This window comes from Herpailurus yagouaroundi, unplaced genomic scaffold, assembly GCF_014898765.1.
Source record: "Herpailurus yagouaroundi ecotype Mexico unplaced genomic scaffold, PumYag 29, whole genome shotgun sequence".
Classification (NCBI taxonomy): domain Eukaryota; kingdom Metazoa; phylum Chordata; class Mammalia; order Carnivora; family Felidae; genus Herpailurus; species Herpailurus yagouaroundi.
Window position 1 is genome coordinate 84,268,031 of NW_024412377.1, and position 10,894 is coordinate 84,278,924.

Genomic DNA, 10,894 nt, shown 5'->3' on the forward strand with positions numbered 1-10,894 from the left:
TCAACTATATGTTGTATTCCTCCCGGAAGGAGTTCCATAGCTATGTTTCTCTTTAAAATTTTTTTTAATGTTTATTTATTTTTGAGAGAGAGAGAGAGAGAGACAGAGAGACAGAGAGACAGAGACAGAGTGCTAGTGGGGGAGGGCCAGAGAGAGAGGGAGACATAGAATCTGAAACAGGCTCCAGGCTCTGAGCTGTCAGCACGGAGCCCGACGTGGGGCTTGAACTCATGAACGGCGAGATCACGAATTTGGATGCTTAACTGACTGAGCCGCCCAGGTACCCCATATGTTTCTCTTTCTGGCTACATTTTCAGAGTGTTGCAATTGTCAAGGAGATTCAGTGTCCTTTTTAGACTGCAACCTTTGGCCACTGCCCTGAGAGCCCACTGCTTTGGCAGACTCGGCTGTAAGGGGTGTGTGCCCATCTCAAAGATGAGGTCAGAGAGCCTTAATGAGATGGGTTTGTTTTTTCCTGGGGTTTCCCTGGTCCCTTACCTTCAGAATGTAGGAAGACAGATCTTAGCCACTTAAGAGAAGCTCTCAGACTCTGAGCTTAGAAAGCTCCCATGGTCATACACTAATATGACATTTATACGCAATGACTGGTTACTGAATTGGTCTTACAGGAGAACTTTCTGGAAGCTAAGTGAAATTAGAACGTTCTTTCTGTTACCATTGGTTAATTTTAAACGCTTAAACGTTATTTTTTGTAGCTTTCAAGCTCAATTCTCTTTCCGCCTTTTCTCCATATCAATGTCTACAAAAAAGTTCTCTGTTTGGAGGCTTTCAAGTCATTGTATGGTAAAGCAATTGAAGAAACAACTGTGTGACCACAGCAGTGGTCAATTCCTGGGGACCCACTCATCCTGCCTGGCAGCTCAAATTCAGAAGCAGAGGCACTAAGAGCCGACTCCACAGAAGCCAGTGTGACCAAGTGTTTTCAAAGGCAAGGGCAACAATGTTTGCTCGTTTTTTCCTCCCATTGTCCCCATCTTTGCTTCTTTCTTCCCCCTCTTCATCTTTTCCTGGAGGGCTTTCTCAAGCTGGGATTTTCGGAACCATCTGAAACAGCTGTCTTATGTGCTAGCTGTATTCCAAGAGCTTTATCTCTCTTAACCATTCAGTCCTCACCTATAAGAACTGAACTGCTAATATTCTTGTTTTCTAGGACAGGATATTGAGGCACAGAGACGTTAAGAAACTTGTCTGAGATTGCACAATTGGCTACGGCTATTTGAGACTACATAACTTGCCTGTGGCTGTGCAGGTAGCAGACCTGGGATTCAAGCTCAGGTCTCTGATTCCAGAGCTCTGGCTCTTCTTACCCACCATGCTTAGTGTGAAATACGGTCCTTACAAGACTGTGGCCACCTAGTGGGAGTGTGGATCTCCTGTCTGTGGCCTGTATCTCTCACAGAAGCCTCTCCATGCCCCACATCCGGGTGGAAAACACCGATTTAATCTCAGCAGAGCCTAAAGGCAGCTGTTGCCCATATGCCGTGGCAGAAGGCACTACAGAAGTATTACCTGTATTTCATATCCTTGTTCAAGTCTCCACTCTCCCAGTCACCTGCCAGCATAAGGAAAGTGGTTTTCTTTTGCATGAGGATAATCTGAAATGTTACTTTTGCATCAGAAAACTAAGAGGTTCATATATCCTGCCTGGATGGGAACTTTTTTCAGCCTCAGAGCTTATAAAAATATTGTGGCATGAACGGTTCAGCTGAAACAACAGAATGCTGGGAAAATGAGTCTGCAAAATGTACGTGAAATATTAGGCAGCAACATGGTATAAAACACCATTTCTCCCACAGAGGGGGAGGCCTGTGCCCGGGAGCTAGGTGCACTTTGCCTGCAGGGCCAGGTGGGGATTGTAGGTTTATGTTTTGCAAACTGTTACTCAAACCCGTCTATTAATATGAAGATTAAAGATTAGAGAATACATCTCATTCCTCTGAGCTTCCTGTATTTCTTCAAAGGTGATAGAAAACAGAAGTGTCCTTGTACTATAGGCATTGAAATAGGTATATATATATATATATAATATATATATATATAAAAACTTGTATACACATAGTATATAAAATTGGTGCATACATATGTTATATAAATATATAATAAAGTTTGTATTTATATTATATAACATACATACATTATATATTATATTGCCTATATAGTTATATATAATATGCATTTTTATAAATTTTTATATATTTTACTTTTATATATTTTGCAAATATAAGTACATATAAAAATTCCTCTATATATACATGCAAGCCAGTAGTGCAAAGGTTTGTTTTGAAATTAACCTGGAAACAAAATGTTCTATAACTAATCTTTGTTTCAATAAAAACTTAAGACTAAAAATGTAAATAAAAGGATAAATACAAAAAGATATTAAAACTTGCTGGGGGCATTAGTTTGGGTATCTTGTGGAGAGGTGGAGTGGGAGGGGATGTGGCTTTCATTAAAAATGATGATTAAAAAATCTTCTTCTCTTAAAATCCCCTTGAGGGTTTCTGCAGAATTTCAGGCTAAGTTGCCAAAGATTTTCATTATTAAGGAGACTTCTCATCCTAATCTGTTTAGGCAATAGCTTTACATTCCACATCTGCATTTTGGGTGGGTGAGTTCAGGTTTTGTACATGATTCTGAAACTGGGTGAACTATCCTCCTGTGCATTTCCGGGGAGTGACCATGGGCTTGCCTGCCCAGACAAGGTGCAATGCCATAGAACACTAGGTGCATCCCCCCTCCCCCCCCACCAGGGGCTGGCCAGCTCTGCACCCCCAGCAGCAGTTCAGGCAGGGGGCGGAGTCTGCTGACATCTACAGCATGACTTGACACATTTTATAATCATGGATTCAGAGAGCTTGGGTGAGCTGACAAGTGCTGGATCTGTAAATGCATTCTAAACACAGGGGATTGATGCTCTGCTTTAATTAGCAGCCTCATTGATCCTTGAACTTCCCCACGTGTTCTGCTGTGGTGGATACACACCTCATTTAAGCGAAGGGCTCCTCTGAAAGAGTCACTTGTCAGCATGGCACATTTTCTGGATGCCAGCAGGTTGGCCATTCGTCAAGGCGCCAGCATTTGTTGACTGCTGGTAATAGATTTCTGTGTTTGTTTTATGAAGATTTTTCATCTCCATACTTTGAAGAACTTTGGCAGCCCTTAAGTGAAGGCAGCTCAGTGTGAGGCATGAACTTAGGAGCAGCAAACCAGCCCACGGTGCCTACAGATGGCTTACTCTCTCCCTAGGTTGGCGGTTGCTGAAATTCCGAGAGAACAGGTTTGCTTGGCTGAGCTGGAAGCCATCCTGTCCCACCATGGGCAGCACTGGTTCTCAGGGATATTCTGGCAATGTGTGCTTGGTATTAATTCAGGAGTCCTGGAGGGCCGAAGCTTGCTAGAGTTGTGGGGGCCCGCCGCCGCCCGCCGGAGGATATTTCCACAGAGGTCCCGGAGGTGCTGGGGCCAAAATTATACCCAGCACTCAGAGGCTTTTCAAGGTTCTGATTTAAGTAAGACCTTATAGCTAGAAGTTGGCACTGGGCATTCTCTCTGGTGCATCTCAGTGTAAGCCTGGTCTTGTGGCATGAGCACTGGACTGGGAGTCCTCAGGAAGCAGGAGTCTGGTGCTTGCTCTGCATCTATCTGGATGAGTGATGTGGGCAGCGTCTCTGTCTGGGTAGCTGTAAAATGCAGGAGGTGGATGAAAATTTCTTACAGTAGCCAGTTTGGGGAACAGTAGTAACAGCAGCCCATGGGCGAGGTGGATTTTCGCGTATCCAGCAGCACACCAGCAGAAGCGCTGGTGGCCATGCTGTCCCCACACTCCAGAGAGCACCAGGAGGGACTCGCATGGCATTGGCAGGCAGGAGAGACCTCATGGAGTGTGACAAATGAAAAATTTTAAAACGACATTTACTTTTACAAGTCAGACATTTAAGTGGGTCCTTTTTATGGAGCATTTTCAATTTTTATATCACCTAAGAGGCTTTTGCATTTCTTACAATTCTTCTTGCACATTAAAAATGAATTACAGTCCCATCCATTTTTAGAAAAGAATTTTGAGGAATTTGTAAAACAGACAAAGGCCACAGGTGCCCTGAGACAGTCTAATAATCTGAATGCGTTTCTCCCCGTGATTGATATACTAGTGCTAGGGACTGAGGAGAAGAAACTAAATGTCACAATTTTAGTATGAGCCTGGCGTTTGATATCATTTGTAAATATTTTCACTGTCTCTCCCACTGTTTCATGGGCGTCTTCATGTTTCTTTGGGGAAAGTCACGTGGCCGGAAATAAGCAAACGGTGGTGGGCCAGTGTTCTGAGCCTGGAGTGCCCAGGCCTTCGTGTGATGTGTCCCAGGATCACAGCCACCAGGGTTTTGAGCCAGGCTGAGAGCTAACCGGTTTGCGTGCACGAACTCACTTCATTCTTCCAACCGGACTGTGAGGAAGCCCTGTTTTGTCTTCCGCGTTTATAGAAGGATGCTCTGAATGGTTAAGGAATGTGCCCCTGTAGAGGGTTATGAATGCGGGCGTTCCGGCCCAGAGTCCTCGCTGGGTGCCCTAGGGCTGCGTTGCTGCCTTGTGGCACTCGGGCTGGCGCTGGCCTTCCCCTATGGTTTTTATGACAGAAGGTTTTGACTGATCCCTCAGCAAGCTCTGTAAACCACCCCGTTTAAGTGTGCGTTTCTTGAGAAGAAGACCCAGGTTTGGTTTTACATGTGACAGGGACTAATCTGACACTCGCTGGATGATTGACTTGAACTGAATGGTGTGACCTCTGCGCTCTGCTCTCCAGGGAAGAACTGGAGGCTGACTTTCTCTTACAGTACATAGCGCTCACGTGGGCTGTGCCGCGATCCCGTGGCCAGTTGGAGAGCATCGGATTCCAGAATCTGGTCAGCAAGCAGGTAATCTGGACAATAGCCATGGGCAGGTTAAAGAGAAAGGCCTCTCTGGGTTGATTTGGATCGGGATTTCGTTGCCTGTGTCTCCTGCAACCAGTGCGTAAGCCAGTTCTGGAGTTTTCCACCCCCCAGCCGTCAGACACCTTGCACGGGGGTCCACAGATTAGAAAGCAGCAGGGAAATGGCAAACAGGGCTGCGAGGGACCTGGAAACCAGAGGAACAGTGGAAGATACAGGGGGTGTTTACCTCAGAAAGAGGTGCTTTCACCTGCATTAGTAATATTGTAACTCACACAGCTTTTTATGAGTGAGGCAGTTAATTTGTGGATATTTTGGTTCTGAAAGTTCCTTTTGCTGGTATTCCATGGCATGTATGAAATTGAGGACAAAGTGCCCTGATCACAGTTATTGTGAGAAGTTAAAAAGAAAATACTATAGATACTCTACTATACCAGTCGTCTAGAGTGGAGGCAGGAATGTGATTCTCTGATTCACAGCTATTTTCCAGCACCAGACAATGTGCAGGTGCTGGGACATACTTGTCGAATGACTGTGAATGAATGAAACGTGTAGGTTACTTAAAAACCTCGCAAGTTCTTGACAGATGTCATTGCCTTCACTAGGAATGCCTTAGTCATTTTAAAGTGAAAAAAATGAAATCTTATATAAAACTTGAATATATAAATAAAAGTGTTTTTAATTACTAAGTCCAAATATGTTACTTTCCCTTATTTCATAGCTAGTCGATGATAGCTATGAAGATGTGATGTGACGAATGAAAAATCTGAAATCCGGGACTCTGAATGACAGCTGCAGGCACATAGCAGCCTCAGATCCAATTCATTTCTGTCTTCTACTTTGCTTGCCCGATAGTGTATCAAGACAATATCGGTTCACACAAAAGTAGTTTGCCTTGCAATCCCAGGATACTCCTCAATGAAACTGACTCAGGAGCTTGAGAGAACTAGTAGAAAATGTTTCAAAGTGGAATCATTTACAGTATTTACTTGCTCTTAAACCTTATCATCAGCTCGTCAGATCAGAAGGACTGCAGACTTCATACAAATGCTAAAGTTATCTATGGTATGGATAAGTCCGTAGGCATTCATTTGTTACTGACCACTAGTCAATTTGTCACCAAGGGAAGATACCATGCGGGTTTGCCTGATCTTTGCTGTGGGTAGTATACTGGGATATCAGCTCAAACCCAAATGCTCTCCCATGCTTGCAGAACCTTAGAATTCCAAAGAACATTGAGGGTAGGAGGGAAGAAGGTAGGTAGCAAACAAGCCTCATTAATGAACGGGACTTTGTCTGAATTAGGCTTTCACTCATTCATCCATTTGTTCATTTGTTCGTTCCCAAGTATCTGTTGAGAGTCTAACTGTAAATAAAGAGCTACTGTCTTTGAAGAGTTTAAAATGCAGCTGCTGGAGATATAAAATCTATATTAGGGAAAATGCAGAATGCAAGAGTAGGTAATGTAGTTCAAATCACTTTGAGGGAGTACAAAGACAATAATTTGTATCATGTGGAGGTGGTTAGTGAAGGTTTTCCTAGTTGCCAGTTCTGTTATTTATTTATTTATTTTCAGAGAGAGAGAGAGAGAGAGAGAGAGAGAGAGAGAGAGAGTGCAAGTGCAAACACAAGTGGGGAAGGGGCAGAGAGGCAGAGGAGAGAGAGAATCCCAAGCAGGCTCTGCACTGGACAGGGCTAGATGCCACGAACCACGAGATCATGACCTGGGCAGAAATCAAGAATCAGATACTTAACTGGTTAACCAACTGAGCCACCCAGGTGCCCCTAGTTGCCAGTTCCTTGAGTTTCTTTAAAATAGTTAGGGGGCACCTGGGTGGCTCTGTTGGGTAGGCATCTGACTCTTGATTTTGGCTCAGGTCATGATGTCAATGGTTCGGGGGTTCGAGCCCTGTGGCAGGCTCCATACTGACAGCACGGAAACTGGTTGGGATTCTCTCTCTCCTCTCTCTCTGCCCCTCCCCTACTGACACACTCTCTCTCTTTCTCTCAAAAATAAGTAAGCAAACTTAAAAAAATAGGAACATGCTTGGTATTCATCACCTAGCTACAAACACATTACACACACACACACACACACACACACACCATAAAGATTCACTGTTTTCCAGAATGGATTTAGTTTTACAAACCTGGGAAGTCAAGAACAACATCAGAGAAGAACATTCTTTGACTGAGATCTTTTGGGTTGGCCTTAGTTGCATGCCATCCAGTAGTGAGTGACTCAACTTACTGTGGGTCAAACTGGAAACACAAATTAGGTCACCTGAAAAGTTTACACGCATTATGAGGGCTTTGAGCTATGGGGCACACTTTATTTTACCCAATAGCTGCAGGTCTATTTGAATTTGAATCAGCTGCCAAGTAAATATTTAAAGTTGAATAATTGTTGCCAAGGAAGCTCATAATGATTCCTGAGTGGTAATGTTGCCTTTATTTCTCCTCCCCAAGTCTGGAGAACATGAAAGTACTTGGGAAATGGGAAAGAAGAAACATATTTCAAAATAGAATAAATTGTTTGTTTATGGGTTGAAGACTATGAACTACAACCTATTTCGTTTGAGGATGCTATAATTTTTACACAGGAAGGAAAACACTGTATTTTCTTTCAGTTCTGTCCATCTTCATTTCCTTCTCAGGCTACGGTTGTATCATCATTGCTCAGATGATGATGACTTCCAGGAGACAGAAAAGAATTAACAATCACTTAATTATTAATCCCCTGTAATTGGAACTGAAGACTATAAAATGTAAAGGATGAGAAGAGAGCAGACTGGCAGAAAGGGAAGGAAGGAGGGCTGTGGGGACTGCTTCGGTGTTAACCCTTTAATTAAGCAACTCCTTTGACCTCACTCTTGACTGTCTCTCTGCGGCCAGCCTCCCCTGGTGCTTCTGCAGGGAGGAGAGATGTGTAGGTCAAACTTGGTCATGGGAGGGGGCTGTGGTTTCCGGGTCTGGCTGGAGGCCCAATTCACACGTGAGGTACAAGGTCAAGTCAGGTCAATAGGAACCAGCCTAGGCAAGCAGCAGCTGCTCTATTGCTTTGAGTGCTTTTCAATTTGGAAGAACCGAGAAGAGCAGCTTCTCTCTGAATCACTGCTTTCCCAGGCTTATGAATTTCAGAACCTCTTGTACTTTCTCCATTGCTTTCCAAACACGGGCTTGTTTCAGGCTTCCCTGCACACAGATTGCAGTGATGTGGGCAAACAATTTTGACAAGTTATGCAGCTTTGAGAAAAAGCACTTTAAGCTTACAAGGACATGCACTGTTGTTGGTCTCTTTGCGGGGGTGGTGGTAGGAGCTATGTCGGTGAGCACCTGAGAGGCAAACCCGGGTCCGGAGGCCCTCCAGTGCCGTGGGGCCCACGGTGTCAGTGAGCATGCGTCTGACATTCTGTGCGGACCTTATCATCAGATATGTAACCATCAGACGGTCATTGTCTGTCTGGGCTCTGGGAAGAAGAAAAGAGCATATGTCATCCATGGTTTTTCACTCATACCTTCCACATTTAAGTTCCAAAATCTTTTAGCGAACACCATTTGTATGCAGAGTGCTGTGGAAGGATGAAGAACCGACTGAAGATCGTCACTCTGTCTCTTGGGCGCTTCCTTCAAAACTGGGACTGGAAGTTCATGAATGCTGATATAAAGGCTTATGAAACAGCAGAGAAAGGACAAGTGAATACTTCCTAAAGAGGAAGAGTAGACAGGACACTCTCCGTCTCTTCCCACTCTGTTTTCAAAGGGGCTGGGGTTCTGCAGCAAACTTCCCCAGTTTTCTTTTTATAAGGTTTTCTGCCACCTACTAATTGTCTTCAGCCTCCTCTGGTTGATCTTGTTCTGGGTTTGCTCTTGTGCAAGGTTGTGGGTCTAATCATTAACTTGAAGCCTGCATGCTCCTTGCCTTCAACGAGTAACTCCACCCACCAAGATGGGCCACTGTGGGGAAGGAAATCAAATGTCTTTAAAAATTTTTTTTCATGTTTATATTTGAGAGAGAGAAAGAGCACAGGGGAAGTGCAGAGACAAGGAGACATAGAATCTGAAGCAGGCCCCCCAGGCCCTGAGCTGTCAGCACAGAGCCCGGCGCAGGGTTTGAACTCGCAAGCTATGAGATCATGACCTGAGCTGAAGTCGGAGGCCTAACTGACTGAGCCAACCCAGGGGTGCCAGAAATCAAGTGTCTTTAAAGACAGCAAAAGAAAAAGTGAATTGAATGAATTTGAAATAAGCTCTTTAAAAGTAAGAGACTACAACAATCTGAGGACTTTTAAAATTTAAAATTAAGGACTCTATAAATGTACACAGCACTTTACTGAATACATAGGACAAAGGATAAAATAAATGTGAACACTATGTTTTGACCAGTGAAAGGAAAAAGAAGGTAGAGGGAATGTTTGTATAGGGAAATGAAGAACTTAGAAAAGAGGCAGATCCAACTTTAATGTTTTCCAAAATCCTGAAAAACAAGTTCTGCCTAGCAAGGCAGTGTGTGTAGCTCTGAGGTCACATGTTGCTTTGGAAAGACCACAGCTTTGTGACCAGAGAGACCGGGTTCAGCTCCAGGTGTTCTGGGTAATCATGAGCAAATGACTTAGCTACTTTCAGTCTCTGTTGCTTCATTTGTTTATAACAAGCAATACGAAAAACGTGCATACAGAACTTGGCACAAAGCAGCCCCTAAATAAGTGTTGGAAGCTCCCTCGCTACAGACTACATTTCCCAGCCTCCCTTGCAGCTAGGTGTGTGTCTGCGTGATTAAATTTTGAATGTGAGGGGAAGTGATTAGAGCAGTCACTGCCTCACTTGCTGAGAAGAATTACTCATACTAAACTTCCCTTGTTTCTTATACCTCTGGGATAGAAACAGATTTGAAGGTAACCCCACTTTGACCAGGCAGATGAGGACAATGGTCACTCAACAAAGTCAGGATGGGAGGGATCTGGGCTGATGAATGGTCAGAGCTACCCCTTCAGCTGAGATTGGGTGGACCGTGATGTCAGAGAGACCAAAAGTTGTATCTCATTGTTAGAAAGAAGCCGTCATAGTGGCTTACTTTTACCTTAACTAATTTCCTTTTTAAAAAAGTATTTCCTTTTAAAAAAAAAGTATTTCCTTTTTAAAAAAAAGGATTTCCTTTTTAAAAAAGGATTTCCTTTTTTTAAAAAAAGTATTTCCTTTTTAAAGCATTTCCTTTTTAAAAAAAAGTATTTCCTTTAAAAAAAATATTTATTTTTGAGAGTGTGCATGTGTTGGGGAGGGGAAGAGAGAGAAAGAGAGAGAGAGAGAGAGAGATAGAGAGAGAGAGAGAGACAGAGAATCTTAAGCAGGCTCCTGCACTGTCAGCACAGAGCCGGAGATGGGGCTCGAACTCACTAATGGTGAGATCATTACCTGAGCTGAAATCAAGAGTAGGAGGCTTAACTGACTAAGTCATCCAGATGTCCCCATACACAAGTATTTTAGACCTATTTTGGTGGGATAGTCACCAGGTACCAGGAAGCTTCTGAAAACAGGCATTGAGGATGTCCAGAACTGGAATCATAAGACACAAGCTCATGGGAGACACAGGTATTTCCTCTTCCTGAAGATTCTCTGCCTTGGCCTTCAAGTTTCATGATTCTGCCCACCCCACCCCTTGTCAGGTGAGTCAGTGCCAGCTCACAGTGGGGACAACTCCATGGCAAAGGTGTGAGTGGGAGAATCTGGGGGTGAGGTAAGTGGCCCTCTTCAGGGGTGCATATCTCCGTGGGATTGTTAATGCTTAAGAAGGGAGCCAGAGTTAGGTGTCCCTTGAGACGTGTATTGCTTTCAAGGGAGTACCACAGTTCTTGCCAAAATAATGCTGTGTAAGAGTTTATTGTAGGCAGGACAGTGGCTCCCCAAAGATGTCCAGGTCCTAATTCAAAGAACTTGTGAGTATGTTAGGC